Source organism: Gopherus evgoodei, chromosome 3, assembly GCF_007399415.2.
Source record: "Gopherus evgoodei ecotype Sinaloan lineage chromosome 3, rGopEvg1_v1.p, whole genome shotgun sequence".
Classification (NCBI taxonomy): domain Eukaryota; kingdom Metazoa; phylum Chordata; order Testudines; family Testudinidae; genus Gopherus; species Gopherus evgoodei.
In genome coordinates, this window is record NC_044324.1 from 127,940,494 (window position 1) to 127,956,922 (window position 16,429).

At 42.5% G+C, this 16,429-nt stretch overlaps 1 protein-coding gene across 3 annotated transcripts in view; it reads right to left on the reverse strand.

The window, feature by feature from the left end:
* Positions 1–15,277, reverse strand: part of IPCEF1 (interaction protein for cytohesin exchange factors 1) — a 102,130-nt gene extending 86,853 nt beyond the window's left edge. For all 3 annotated transcript variants that reach the window (XR_003999640.1, XR_003999639.1, XM_030556617.1), the window contains exon 1: positions 15,238–15,277. The gene's annotated coding sequence lies outside the window, so the exon portion shown is untranslated. The remainder of the gene's footprint in view (positions 1–15,237) is intronic.
* Between the last annotated feature and the right edge of the window lie 1,152 nt (positions 15,278–16,429).

Genomic DNA, 16,429 nt, shown 5'->3' on the forward strand with positions numbered 1-16,429 from the left:
TGAGCTTGAACCCCATGTATCTGAAAACAGATGACTCATCTGGATCCAGGAAGCAAGACCTTTTGTGTCATCCTTTTGGCAACTGGAGACATTCTTGGTTAGTGTGGACGTCCTTATTCGCAAATTACTATCTCACTTGTATCTCAAGGAAATGGAGGATCATCTGTAGATTTTCTCTGGTGTACCTGTATCCAGGAAGATCAGCAACTAGACTGACCAGTTGTTCCACCAAGCCAGCTTCAGACCCAGATGGTGAACACTTTTTGAATTCCCTATGTTGACACAGCTGCATTCTGGCCTATGTCGGCTGCAATTAAATAACATTTCAAAATGTAAATGCGTTACAGCAGCTGCAAAACTACAGATTACCAGTTTGTTTTTTAAAGGACAAGAACTCTGCACCAAAGCATCATCGATAATTAATGTTTTTCCAAAGAGTACCTGCACCCTGGACTAGAATGATATATTTAGGGGTTGATGTCATCCCCTCTGGAGAAATGGTCCTTTGAATGGTTATGAAATCAAGGAAGCAAGAAATGCATTTTACAGATTTATACACAGCTTGGTTAGAGGATTTCATACCTCCAGCATCCTTGTTTTCAAACAGGTTGCAGAGGATTCAATCCCCTCACATGGATGTCCCCCAAAAAGAAGATTTCTGACTCCTCTTGAGAAAGGCCCAAGAAAAACTGGGGCAAGGTTCACTGATGCTACCATAAATGGAAAAGGATCAGTAGATATAATCCTGACTGAATTGCAGCCAGTTACTGAGCTGTCAATTCAGCAGGGAGATGTGCAGACAGGCTGCATGTGCATGCACTTCAGAGGAAGTCTGAAGGAAGCAGTTCCACGAGTAGCTGGCTCCCAGAAGAGAAGGGGAGAATGAAAAAGTTGATTCAAGGGAATAAGGATGCTGGTGCTAAGGCCATTCCTGAAGCACTCAGGACAAAAACAAATTGTTATGGTGACTGACTGTACTGGGGGTATATTTCTACCCTTTATCTGCACTTTCCGGTGTAACCGACTGGTTAGTGTGCGGTGTAGGATCTCTTTTGTGCTGATCCATAGAAGGTATGAGTTGTTACAGCCCCTAACTATAGCACTTTGGCTCCAGCTCTAGCAGCTCATGCTATTAGGTCTGGAGATCCCTGGATCCCCGGCATATCAGCCATGTGAGCAGCCCTCACACTTGCAGGCTTATAACATGCTGCAAGTTCAGATGTATGAGCTGATTGGCAGCCTGGCTCTGAAATTTACTCTGCTGCTATCCTCAAGATAATCCCAAATGGGTTGCCAGAAAAGCAGAGGCCTGCTGGAAGATAGGACTGTAATCTTGAAGGTGCTAAAGCCCTCTTAGGCCTGGTCTACACTAGGCATTTAGGTCGAATTTAGCACCGTTAAATCAAATTAACCCTGCACCCATCCACACAATGAAGCCATTTAATTCGACATAAAGGGCTCTTAAAATTGATTTCTGTACTCTGCCACGACAAGGGGATTAGCCCTGAACTTGACATAGCTGGTTCATATTAGGGTTAGTGTGGGCGCAATTCGACGGTATTGGCCTCTGGGAGCTATCCCACAGGGCACCATTGTGACTGCTCTGGACAGCAATCTGAACTCAGATGCACTGGCCAGGTAGACAGGAAAAGCCCCGAGAACTTTTGAATTTAATTTCCTGTTTTCCTAGAGTGGAGAGCTGATGAGCACAGGAGAGCACGTAGAGCTCATCAGCACAGGTAACCATGCAGTCCGAGAATCGAAAAAGAGCACCAGCATGGACTGTACAGGAGATACTGGATCTGATCGCTTTATGGGGAGATGATTCCGTGCTAGTAGAACTACATTCCAAAAGAAGAAATGCCAAAACACTTGAAAAACTCCCCAAGTGCATGATGGAGAAAGGCCACAATAGGGACCCATTACAGTGCCACGTGAAAGTTAAAGAGCTCAGACAAGTGTACCAGAAAGCCAAAGAAGCAAACAGATGCTCCGGGGGAGAGCCGCAGATATGCCGCTTCTACGCTGAGCTGCATGCAATTCTAAGGGGGGCTGCCACCACTATCCCACCCTGACTATGGATTCAAAGGAGGGGGTACTCTCAGCCATGCCTGAGGATTTTGTGGACAGGAAAGATGAGGAGGAGCAGCAGCTTGCGGAGAGCACACAGCACACCGTTCTCCTCAACATCCAGGATCTTTTTCTCAACCTGACTGAAATTGCCTCCCAACCCTCCCAAGGCGGTATCCATCTGGTGAATGTACCTTTGTAAATATAAAACAGAGTTTAGAAGCAAGCATTTTTTAATGATTAATTTGCCCTGAGGACTTGGGATGCATTCGCGGCCAGTACAGCTACTGGAAAAGTCTGTTAACATGTCTGGGGATAGAGCGGAAATCCTCCAGGGACATCTCCATGAAGCTCTCCTGGAAGTACTCCAAAAGCCTTTGCAGAAGGTTTCTGGGGAAGGCAGCCTTATTCTGTCCTCCATGGTAAGACACTTTACCATGCCATGCTAGTAGCAAGTAATCTGGTACCATTGCATGGCAAAGCAACATTCAAGCAACATTTGTTCTTTATCTCGCTGTGTTATCCTCAGGAGAGTGATATCATTCATGGTAACCTGGTTGAGATACGGGAATTTAATGAAGGGGACATTCAGAGGTGCCCTTTCCTACTGGGCTGTTTGCCTGTGGCTGAAAAGAAATCCTCCCCCAGTTAGCCAAGCGGTGCAGGGGATGGGCATTGGTGCTGAGCTGTTTGCGTTTGGCTATCAGGGATCTTCTCTGATACCAGCCACATGGTGGGAGGAGGGGTAAAGTGATCACCCCAGAGAATTGGATGCCATTCCTCTGATGGAGGGAGGAGCAACTAACATGGCTTATAGGGAATTAAAATCCACAAAGGCAGAGGCTTTGCATCAAGGAGAAACACAAAAAACTGTCACACAGAATGGCCCCCTCAGGCTGTTGATTTCACAGAGGGAGGGGGGAGCAAATGAATACAAAACAAATCTGGCCTATTTCTTGTTTTGATCCACTCCATCTATCTTTTACATCTTAGGTTGGCAGCAGACAGTGCAGTATGACTGCTAGCCCTCGTCATCTCCTGGATGCTCAGCAGAAAATGGGACATAACCTGGCTGAGTCACTCCCATCTCTGTATGATGATGATGACTTTCAGTCCTAATGTACCATCTGCCAAAAGGCAATGAGCTGCTGCTGGGTAGCAATGCAGTCCCATGTATGCCAGCACCCAGGAGACTTACGGTGACAGTGAGCTGAGCGGGCTCTTCGCTTGCCGTGGTATGGTGTCTGCACAGGTAACCTAGGAAAAAAAGGCGTGAAATGGTTGCCTGCCATTGCTGTCACAGAGGGATGGAGGGAGATGGGGGGCCTGACAACATTTACCCAGAAGCACCTGCGACAATGTTTTTTGCCCCATCAGGCACTGGGATCTCAACCCAGAATTCCAGTGGGTGGGGGAAGACTGCGGGAACTATGGGATAGCTACACACAGTGCAACACTCCAGAAGTCAACACTAGCTTCGGTACTATGGATGCACACTACTGAATTAATGTGCTTAGTGTGGCCGCATGCACTTGACTTCATACAATCTGTTGCCAAAAATCGAAATCTGTAAAATCAGAGTAATCCCGTAGTGTAAACTGAACTTACTGAACCTCTTGTAGTGTTCTCAAACAGTCATACAGCAAAGCTAAGCCACTAGTCGCTGAAATGAGTGAGAACAGCTGCTGAACATGCACTGCTGGTGGGTGGAGGTGCTGGGGGAAAGTGTTAGTGCTATGGGAATCCTTCCCAAAATGATTCCATTCCAAAAAATGCAAAATTCCCTTGGTAGTCCAGAAGATGAAAGAAAGGATGAAGCAGCAAAAAGGCCTTGCCTGGAATCCTTCCTGAGATGTTGAGGTCCAGGGAAGACTGACAACAAGGCAATGTAGGTGTCTTATGCTGTAGTTTTTTCTTCCCTCTATGGAAAAGTAAAAATAAACTTCTTCCCCTCACAAACAAATCCCCTGCAAAAAACACGCACAAGGAACGGACAAGAAACATCTACTCTCCCATGTGGAAGCCAATTGCAGAGAGCCCTGTCCACTCAGCAAGCATGTCAGCAGGGGACATTTCAAGTATCACCTTCCAAAAAGAGAAAAAGAGGAACTCTGCCTCCATTCCCCATTACCCAGAGCAGTCGCTCCAACACAAGGTAAATAAACACCGCTGGTACTCCAACTCCTGCTGCTGTCATTGGTAATCACTTAGTTCTTGGGACGCTGAGTGGAAAGGGGTCTTGGAGGGAATCCCAACAATATAGAGCTCCATATTTATTCTTAGTAGGCACATTCATCTGTCTAAATATAGCGAGTGCACTTAAAAAATTTCTCCCAGTTGTAGAAATAAAAGATATAGTTCTGGAACATTGAAAATAGGAAGTACACATTTTTAAGAGACCCCTCCTAAAATAAAATATTGGTTTCCAAAACATTCCCTGAGGTTTTAGCTGCACAACTCACATTAGTCAAGTAAAGGAATCCTGGGAATAAACCACTGACAAACATTTAGAAAATGTAGGGGATAAGGTTCATTGTAGAGCCGGTTAGAAAAATTCTGACAAAACATATTTTTGGTTAGAATTTGTCAAAAATCAAAATCTTTTGTAAAGACGGGTTGGTTTTGATATAGTTCAAATGTAACCCTACCTGTCAGGCGGGTTTCCAGGACAAACCTGCCAGGTTTGTTGTCAGCTCACCTGCCCAGCTCCTCAGTAGCCCACTTGAAGAGGAGCCAAAAACCTGGAAATCCCAGCTCCCAGACTCACGGCCCCCTGGTGTCCCAGGGTCCCTTGCAGCGGGGCAGTGCACCTACTACGCTGAAAAGAAGCTGAGAGCCTGGAAGCCCTGGTTCCCAAGCTCCAAGGCTCCCAGCTCAGCTAGCATTCCAGGCTCCCAGCTCTTCTTCAGCCTACCAGGCAGAATTTCATTTTGAAATTATCAATGTTATGATTTTTCTAATATAAACTTTTAATTTCTGTTTTTTGTAGAATTTCAATTGGGGTTTTTTTGTTCCAAATTGGAAGGAAAATGCGTTTTAAAATCCTGAAATAGAATTTACAGATTCTCATCCCAGACCTGGTTCATTGCTATGTTTTCCGCACGAAGGTCTTAATAAGGAATTTACCCTGCAACTGTGTATATATGCACAGAGCCATCTAGTGGCCAGAAATCATTTAATTCATGACAGTGAACTCATTAATACTTCAGAAACTAACCATCCCGCTCATGCCTAGAATGCCCTCTGATTTCACTAAAACATTTCACATTCCAAACTGAACATAGAACCACCTAATATCTGAATCTAATATAACTGACTGGAAGGCAATTTTGGCATGAGTAATCAGTCCTTTTCAGAAGTGATACTAAACTTGCCACGACTGTCAGTGTAACAAGGTAATAGTAGAGCTGCTGTAGGATTGTTCAGTCATTAATACTCAGCCTTTACCTTTGATGCACACATTTAAAAGCAAAAGAAACAGAATGTCACTACAATTGTGCTCTCTCTGGTTTGTGAGTGGATCTTCTCCTTGATCTGTAAATCCATTGCATATGTATAAAGATCTGGCACTGAGAATCAAAGAGAAATGTCAGAGAAAGAGCACAGATTATAAAACAAAGCAAAACAAAATCCAGGATGCTGGTCAGAAGAGGGAAAGCTGTGGAGAAATAGCTTGGGCATTACTGTCCTCTTCCATCAAACGCCTCCATCCTATATTCATGAAAGTGAATTTCTTAGAGGGCTAAAAGGATGTGAGGCTGTCATGAGAGGATGTAGTGGTGATGGACAATGACACCATTCTAGAATGAAATCCATTCAGGTAAGGACCATTTTGTGCACATCGTGTGTATAGAATGGTGACAGGCACTTCCACAGCAACAGGGTCACGGGGAACCAGAGTGCCAGCTTCGGAGTTTTTGTTGTAACAGTTTAATTGGCAATGGCTCCAGAACTTAATATCCAATCCCAAACACCAATGTGGTGCAGAGCCAGATGCACCAAGTCATGCTGCTTCAGATGTTTATGAATCAGAGCAGGATGTGCTCCACTGAAGGGAAAAAAATATATTTAAAGATATTAAACTCAAAAAGCAACTGTACTGTAGAGACAGTTTGCACTGAAAAATATTTTTGCTACTTATTGGACAATCTCCCCACTTACTGTATTATTGATTTTAGCAACACTTTCATTTCCTTTTAATCCCTATATACCATCAACCAGGGAGAAGTGGCAGAAGTTAACTGTCTTCTTTACCACCTTCAAAGCTTCTCAAAAAGTGTGACAATTTCAGTTTGAAAGTAGGAATTGTCTGCATGGAAACTGCCTCCTTTGGGTCATTAAAGAGACAAGCAGTGAGATAAAATCTTTTATTGAATCAACTTCTGTTGGTGAAAGAGACATGCTTTTGAGCTACACAGAGCTTTTCCTCAGGTTCTGGGAAAGGTAACAAGAGTGTCTCAGCTAAATACAAGGTAGGAGAGATTGTTAAGCACAAGGAGTTAACCCACGTGTTGCAAGAGACCATTCAGGTTGAAGTGGGCAGTTAGCACCTCTGCAGTCATAGGACAGAGAGTTCGTGAGTTATAGATTGTTGTAATGAGCCATAAATCCAGTGTCTTTACTGAGTCCATTATTTTTAGTGTCTAGCAAAATTATGAATTTAAGCTCTCAAGGTCATCTTTTCAAAGTGTAGTGCAGGTTTCCATTGAGAACAAAGACTGAGAGGTCAGTTGTGGAGTGATTATTCTTTGAGAAGTATTCACCCCACAGGTGATATGGTATAGTTATCTTATTTTTCTGTGAGAGTTCATTCGGGAGTGTAGGGATCGTCTCATTTCACCTACATAGTTGTTACTGAAGTGCTTAGTACACTGGATGAGGTATACCATATGTTGTGATGGGCATGTGTAGGACCCATGGATCATGAAAGAGATGTTGAGGGGAGGGGTTATTGATTATCGTAGCAATGAAGATATGGATGCAGGTTTTGCATCTGTTGTTCTGATGGGGCTGATGCTGCTTTGAGTTGTTGTGTCTTGATTTGTGAGGAGGTTGCCTTTGATTATGAGTTTTGTGAGGTTCAGGGGTTGTTTGAAGGCCAGAAGAGTGAGGTTTGGGAAAGACTTCTTTCAGGATGTGGTCCGCATCAAGTATGGGTTGTAATTGGTTAAATGATGTTCTAAAAGGGGTCCAGTGTGGGGTGGTGGGTGACAATTAGGGGTGTGCAGTCAGCGGTTTTGTTTCTCCCTCCCTCCCACCGTACTGAAGTAGGTTCTCTTGGGATATTTGGGTGGCCCATTCCATGAGATGATCTGTTTCTCTGGTGAAGTGTCCTTGTTTGGTGAAAGTAGTTTTAAGTGCATCAAGGTGTCATGATGACCACAAAGAAACTTAGAAGCAAGACAGTCACTCGGAAGAGGCACCTCTTTGTAGGGATGGAAATATCTCCAAAGGAGATGCTTTGCTGTGCTAAACTTGAGCTCTTACTACTGTTCTGCAAAGCTTGAGCTAACCAACCCGTTCCTCTGTCTCTGAGTTAAAGTCCAAGAATTTATGAAAGGCAGCAAATAGCCAGATTCAGATTTTAAATATACAAGAGTAAATCCAGAATAAATTCTTTTAAATCCATGGCTTTATTTGAATTATATCAGTGGGTATAAGGCAGCAGATTCAGGCCCGAAATTACCAGATGTTTGTTCACTTGTACCCTTCACAGATCTCAGACATGCCCTGTGCCTTTTTTAGTTAGGTTAGTGATGTTGGAGAGGAGACAGGAGAGGGGAAAACCTGTGTCTATAGATCACACGAAGGGCCTATGTAGAAATATCTGGAAAAATTCCTATACCTATTGACAGGCTGGAAAATGGATCACATGTGTACCAGATGTTTAAAAAAACACCACCACCAGAGAGGCCTAGGAGCAAGAATAAAACATTAGCTAAGCTCACTGCTAATGGCAAAGGTAGTTGGAGATATTTTACTGTTGTAATCAGCCAGACTGAACATACTGGATCTATTGTAGCTATAGTTTCATGTTTAAACCTAAAATGCACAGAAATGGATCCCCAATAGAAGATTGTTAATTACCACTCATAGGGGGGTAGCTCTGCCTCAGACAATTGCTTTTTGAACTTTGCACTGTTGAATAGTTGATGAACACACTCAACATAGATTAGGAATTGCCACCATTGCACCTGAAATTAGGTGATTGCAATGAAGTTGGTTCAAAATAATGATCAAAACTCGTCTCTTACCAAAAATGGCCCTTTTTGTAAATGATTTTTTTTTAAACAAAATGAAAATACTAGTGGAAAATTTTTCATCATTTTTCCCATTTAAAAAATGGAAAATTTCTGTGAAAAGCCTGGAAATAGATCAATTTTTTAATTAAAAATGCTTACTATTTTGTGACTAGGTCTGTATTACATCTTTTGCTCTCATGGGCTTTAGAGTGTGGAACTCATTCCCCTCTAAAATCTATCCTGTTACATCTCTCTCCACATGAAACACAACTTGAGGGTTTCTTTTTTAAAAGAGTGAAAAAAGTAATTTTTGAATGACTAAAGTTGACCCTCTATCACCTTCCCTCTCTCCCACACCCCTTTTTTCTCTAAATTGGACCCAATTTGTATGTGTGTGTTTGTATTTTAAGGAGATATTTTATCTGAATTTACACTGTTGTACAGAACCTCAAATACTTCAATAATTTTGATGAGATTATTACTTTTACAGTTCTGGTGGGAAAAGAAAGCATACTTTAAAAATTTTTGAGTGATAAATGCATAGACTACTTTGTTGAGTACAAAAAGTACAAAATAAAAACATTGTAAAACTGTTTAGGGGTTTTGTGTAGTTTAAATCTAACTATATAGCTTGCATATACTGTATTTCAATGACACGTGGGGGGATATGGATCAGCGATCACATCACACCCTGTCAGTACCCAGTCCAAGCCAGGGAAGCTAATGATCCAACCAGCGGATCAAATGCGTTGATCAACCCTAGTCACATGCCACCTGAGGTGTGTTGTGCATACGCTAAGAAGAATGACACATGGTGAATAGAATTAGGAATGAAGACTGAAGAGATTCATTTAGACACATCACTTCTTGAACATGGCACATATTTGTTATCAAAAAGCAGTAAATGCCTGGAAGGTAGCTAACCCACACTCAATACATCCAACAGTCATGTACATGGATTTCAACGCAGTAATTTAATCAACTAGAGATTTTTTAAAAAAAGATTAATATCAGTATTTTAAATACCAGTGATTTAAGTTGCCTTGATTGAAACCAATCCACCTGGCAGGACAGTACTTTTGGACTGAACTCTTGTCTAACATATGGAATGGCACTTTTGTCCCTCCCATCTAATATTAATGGCCCATCCAAGTACATGCTGCTATGCATCCTGTTTTTGTTGGCCGCTACATGACTTTTCTCACCTTCTGACCAGATATTCTAATCTAGCGCATATGTTTCAAAAGTGTTATCATGCATAAGGTGATAAACAAATAGCAATGTCTTACAGAAGTACTGTAATGGTAAGTTACTTGGCCAAGTCACACAGGCTGTGTCTACACTGCAGTGAAAAAAAATACAGCTGACTTATGCCAGCACACTTGGGCACATGGGCTGTGGGGCTGTTTCATTGCAGTGTAAATTTCCAGGCTCAGGCTGGATCCCAGCCTCTAGGACTGTGCAAGCTGGGATGGTGCCAGCCCAAGTCCAGAAGTCTACACTGAAGTGAAACAATCCTGAAGCCTGAGCCCCACAAGTACGAGTCAGCTGGCCCATACCAGCTACTGGTGTCTAGTTGCTATGTAGACTTAAGGACTTTAGGGAGGGACGGATAGCTCAGTGGTTTGAGCATTGGTCAGCTAAACCCAGGGTTATGAGTTCAATCCTTGAGAGGGCCCACTTAGGGATCTGAGACAAAATCAGTACTTGCCCTGCTAGTAAAGGTAGGGGGCTGGCCTCAATGACCTTTCAGGGTCCCTTCCAGTTCTATGAGATAGGTATCTCTTGCTTTTTTTTTTTTTTTTAAACTGCAGCACAGAAAAACTATCTGCAAAATGGGCTTAACAGCACTTCCTTACCTCACAGGGATGTTGTGAAGATAAATACATTACAAGTTGTGAAGGGCTTTGCGACCTACTTATGAAAAGCACTATATAGGCACTAGGTATTACTACTATTATTTAATGTTTTGGATGTAGTTCATCTAAGACCAGTCTTCGGCTGGCACTAGTACCCTACCATAACTGAATTAGTGCCTTGGGACCAGTGATGATGCCTGAGTCTGACTGAAGACAGTTAAAAGATTACAGAAAGCTGTAAGTGCACTTGCAGAAAACCAGGTTCCTATTCAATAAGGGCAAAAAGCCAGTCTTCCTGAGGTAGGGTTGCTATAATGCATGTCTTCAAACCAGCTTTTAAATAGTGAAGACATATTTAGGAAAATGAAAAGGCACATGACAAAAATCACAACTGAGGGACAAATTCTGCCCTTGTGTATCAAATCTCACAAATCTAAATCATATCCGTTGAAGTAAGAGCTGGCCAAACCAAAAAAAATCAATTCTTCACCCAGCTCTAGTCAGAGCAGAATGTGTGTAGATGAGTGCACTACACGAGGTCTTGTTTACACAGGGAAAAGTCCCAGAATAGCTCATGAAGAATTGCTCTTGCCCAATAGCTATCCACATTAGCTCCCTATGTGAATACTCTTATTCTACACTAAGTGCTTACCAACACTGGGACAGGCAGGGAACTGAAGGTGACTCAGCTGAAGGTGTGATGTGAATGTGCCTGAGTTAAAGCCTGTTACCACCAGCTCTCTCTCTCGGGAGTAAAGTGATCTTAAACTGCTGTAACTTAATCCAACAGCAAACAGAGGCTACACCTATACTACCGGAGCCTATGCCAGCACAGCCCCATACGGTAATCACAACCCATACCAACACAAGGAGTTTTTCTAACAGTGTAGAAACACATCCCTAAACAACATTAGCTACATCAACAGACAAACTCTATTGGCATAGCTCCGTCTACACTTGGGGGGAGGAGGAGGGGAAGATGCTGGAATAGCTATGCTGGCTGGAGTGTGTGTGTTTTTTTCACAGCCCTAACTGACATAGCTATGGTGACATAACTTCTAATTGTGGACCAAGCCTAAGAGTGCCTTTGTGAGCTTTAGCTTACCCCACTTCCAAAGTGAACTGATCTAAGGGCATGGCTACACTTGCGAGTTAGAGCGCATTTAAAGCAGCTCTGGGCACCCTAACTGACTCCCCATCCACACTGACAAAGCACTTGGGGTGCTCTGATTCCGTGGCTAGAGCGCTCCTGGTAATCCACCTCCACAAGAGGCATAACACTTGCTGTGCCTCGGCTGAAATGCCCCAGTGTCAGTGTGAATGAGGTGTTGCATTGCTGCGCTCTGCTCAGCCTCTGGAAACGTCCCATAATCCCCTTAAGTCAAGTGGCCACTCTTGTCATTGTTTTGGAATCACTGCAGGAATGCCAATATGCCCTTTCAAAGCTCCGTTTCTGACAGCCGGCTGCTTATCTGCTCCGGAACAAAGCAATTATTACCGTGGAATGCTGTGTGCGAGAGAGGTGGGGGGGGGTCTGCTGATGTCTGAATTTACAAGACAGCATGCTGACATGCTCTCAGCCCCCACAAAACCCACTCTTTCTCACGTACACACAACACTCTCCCTGTCACACTCCACCCCACTCCCCTCATTTGAAAAGCATGTTGCAGCCACGTGCATGCTGGGATAGCTACCACAATGCACTGCTCTCTGTGGTTGTTGCAAAAGCTGCTAATGCGGCCATGCCAGTGCGCTTGAATCTGACTGTGTGGACACACTGCAGTGTTTTCCCTATTGTGGTCTCTGAAGGCTGATTTAACTCACAGCATTCTACATGCACGCGTAGCCATGCCTTAAACAACACAGAGGCACTCTTGGGGCACATCTACAGGGTGACACTCAGAAAAGTTAAAGTGAATCTAGTAAACGTGTGAAATCAATCATGAGTTAAAGCACATTTAAAACCCTCTGGCTCCACAAACACCCACGTGGATGCTTTCACTCAGGAGAAAAGTGCGGTCTTAGGCTTGGGCTACACTTAAAAGTTATATCAGCATAGCTATAGCAACCAAGGGTTGAAAAAAAAAACCGAACAGATGCCAACCAACATAACTATGCTGACAACAATCCTAATGTAGATGCAGCTGTGTTGACAGAAAAGCACTTCCATGGATGTAGCTACTGTCATTCAGAGAGGTGGTGTTCCAACATTAACAGAAAAACTACACAAGGGGTCTATGATGGTACACGCTCTAATGTAGATGGAGCTTTAGTGCAGAATAAGAGTGCTCACATGAGTTTATGCAGAATAGCTTTGCACTTTAAATTCACACCTTAGCCATTTCTCATTAACTTTCCCACGACTTGCCTGTGTAGACAAACCCCAAACTGTAACTGATCTATTGAAACCTTATTCCAAAATAGGTGCAACAGCAACAAAGTGGGGAAGTCTATATAAGGAACACCAACAGGTTTACTGCCCGATAGATGTTTTTAAGAAGTAATTCAAAAATATTCCTGATACTGTTTGCAAATGTCTGTGTTTGTACTACATGTTGTCAGTAAGAACTTGAATGGTTCTCTCTCTTTGAGGCTGTGTGACAGCTATTAACAATGTTTACATTTCGAGTTTTGCATTTCATAGCTCTGAGGTTTAACTCTGTTTAACACTTCTCTGAAAAAGTTGTGAAAAGACAGAACTCTGGCCTGTGCTGCCTCAGAGAGGTAAGCTGAGGCGCAAAAAATGGGGACTGTAAAAAAAAGTGAGTGTATTTCCTGCTAGCAAGTCAAACACTGGCAGGTACTACAACCCCGTAGTCCAGGGGTGGCCAGCCTGTGGCTCTGGAGCCGCATGCAGCCCTTCTGAAGTTAAGATGCAGCTCCTTGTATAGGCACCGACTCAGGGGCTGGAGCTACAGGCGCCAACTTTCCCTCAATGTGCCAGGGAGTGCTCACTGCTCAAGCCCTGGCTCTGCCGCAGGCCCTGCCCTCAGTCCACTCGTTCCCTGAGCCTGCCATTTCCTCACTCCTCCCTCCCCCTCCATCCCCAAGCCTCTGGCACAGCATGAAACAGCTGATCAGGAGGTGCTGACAGGCTCTGGGTCCAGTTCTGTTCAATAGCTTCATCAGTGATTTAGATAATGAAATATAGAGTACACTTATAAAGTTTGCAGATGATATCAAGCTGGGAGGGTTGCAAGTGCTTTGGAGGATAGGATTAAAATTCAAAATAATCTGGACAAACTGAAGAAATGGTCTGAAGAAAATAGGATGAAATTCAATAAAGACAAATGAAAAGTAATCCTCTGAGGAAGGAACAATCAGTTGCACACATACAAAATGGGAAATGACTGCCTAGCAAGGAGCACAGCAGAAAGGGATCTGGGGGTCATAGTGGATCACAAACTAAATGAGAGTCAACAGTGTAACGCTGTTGCAAAAAAAGCGAACATCATTTTGGGACATATTAGCAGGAGTGTTGTAAACAAGACTCAAGAAGTAATTCTTCCGCTCTACTCTGCAGTGATTAGGCCTCAACTGGAGTATTGTGTCCAGTTCTGGATGCCACATTTCAAGAAAGATCTGGACAAACTGGAGAAAGTCCAAAGAAGAAGAATAGAAATGATTAAAGTCTAGAAAACATGATCTATGAGGAAGGTTGAAAAAACTGGGTTTGTTTAGTCTGGAGAAGAGAAGACAGAGAGGACATAACCGTTTTCAAGTACATAAAAAGCTTTTACAAGGAAGAGGGAGAAAAATTGTTCTTAACCTCTGAGGATAGCCAAGAAGCAATGGGCTTAAATTGCAGCAAGGGAGGTTTAGGTTGGACATTAGAAAAAACTTCCTAACTGTCAGAGTGGTTAAGCACTGGAATAAATTGCTTAGGGAGGTTGTGGAATCTCTATCATAGAGGATTTTTAAGAGCAGGTTGGACAAACACCTGTCAGGGATGATCTAAATAATACTTAGTCATGCCTTGAGTGCAGGGGACTGGACTAGATGAGGTCCCTTCCAGTTCTATGATTCTAACAAAGAGAGAAACTTTCGAGCTATACAGAGCTCTTCTTCAGGTCTGGGAAAGGTAAATAACCAATATTACCTCATCCACCGTGTCTCTCTAATATCCTGGGATCAACAAAACTCCAACACTGAAAATAACAAATACTTGATAACTGTATTCAGATTTGTTAGCTGAAATAAAAGAATATATTAGCAAGGTGTACATTAGGATTTAAATTCAACCAAGCACAGAGAGAGAGACTATCATATTGCCCAAAGGGCACCTTATGGGAGTCAGAGATGCTTGGAGAGGCTACTTGTCTGAACCTTAAATAGGTCTGAGTTCAGTTTAGGGGAATTGGTATTAGGTTTGGATCCAGTGTTTTGTAATCTGGAATAATTTATTCACAGAGAAACCTGGGATTTGAACAATACGAGAGTGACTGTTAAAGCCTTAGCTGAGTGATTAAGCTCACATAATACGTGCCTGTCATTTTGCATACCACCACCACCGCAGCACACATTTTTATGAGCAAAAACGATGAAAGATTCACATATTCTTTCCTTCTTAAAAAAATAGAAAACCATTTACTTAGTGCTATTGCTACAGCAGATTAAATCCCATTGTTTATATAGCACCATAAATCCACATAACATGTTGAGAGACTCTCACATTTTTCTGAGAAACTGAAATTAGTTTTGCAGTTTGTTTACTTCACTATCAAATATTTCAGTGAAGTAACCAAAACGAGGCTCTCACACTGACCTCTGATGCAGCTTACAGATAATCAGTAGGATCTTTTACAAAGTAGAACTACATTCATTTAAAAAAAATTTCAGAATAATCTATTTCCTTTGTTTAACCAAAGGAAAAAAGGAAGTAGCACATCTCTTTTAAGCAGACCTTTGTAGAACAGAGCAGTTTTGTGCCTATGTGAACAGCTGCCTTTATTTTATAAGTCTATTACTGATCATTTGAAAGGAAGTGAAAATTCAATACCATAATAGTCATTCAACAAAGACAAGAAAACATCCAATTTAGGAGGAAAGGATTAAAAGTTACATACCCACCAGCTAGGAATTCCTGTGACCAGCCACACACTTGCCCTGCCAACTCCTATACATCTCAAAATGGAGAGGAAATTCTTACTCAAATTAGTTGCAATGCTCAAGTTGCCCAAGAGGAAACTGGTGTGTTTTTGAAAAGTCATGACTATGCAAACTAAGTGGTAAATCAGTTGACATAGCAACTGCTGAATGCCATACCAACCAGGACCATGCTAGCTGGGCCTGCAAAATTGGGATGGATATTTCATGAACAAGTTCTCTCATGGTATTCCTGCACATCTAGTCCTGTAAGCCAAAAGGTGTAGAATGACATGGGGGTGTGGGGACAGAAATTAAATGAAAAACTTTCCAACCTTCTTGGTTTACATTTTGGGATTTGGGGCTTTCAGTGCTAGTGGTTCCATATTACTGTGGTTACCTGCTTCTTGGGTTTGTTTTACAGCACAGCACATTTATTGTTTTGACTATTGGTATCATTGACACTATTGATGTCATTTGTAGACCATTCAAAAGACAAATTACATTTGGGTTTGCTTTGATCTGGCCAGAAAGACCGTATTACAGATTATCACACTTATTGGCAATTAAGCAGTAGCCCAGGATTTAATGACCACAGAAAATGAATGGCTCATTTCAAACCATAATGGGAGTCATTCTAAAGCCTTAACCACACTGGGGAGATTGTACCACTTTAAATATATTGGCATGGTTAAAGCATGTCCATGTGGACACTGTTATATTGGCATAAAGGTGCTATATACGAGGATAATTAATCCTGTATGGGAAGGGGAATAACTACAGCAGTGTAAGGTACCTTTACACCATTACAATTCATCTGTACTAGGGTTTGTACTGGTATAACTGAACTGGTAAAAAGTCACACTCCTAACCAACATAGATATATGGTATAATTTCCAAGTGCAAACTAGGCCTATGCCAGACCTATGTTCAGACATAGGTCTGGCATAGGCCAAGGTTGAGACAGGTTAATAAGGCAAAAGTTTGCACTGCTGCTGCTGCTGTCAGATTTTCTTTAAATAGAGGACTTCTGCTATTAGAAAATATCTCCAACAGCCAGAGATAGGCCAGTAGACAGGGAGGGCTCTGAGTTACTACAAAGAGTTTTTTCCCAGGTGTCTGGCTGGTGGGTCTTGCTCACATGCTCAGGGTCTAACTGATCAGCACATTTGG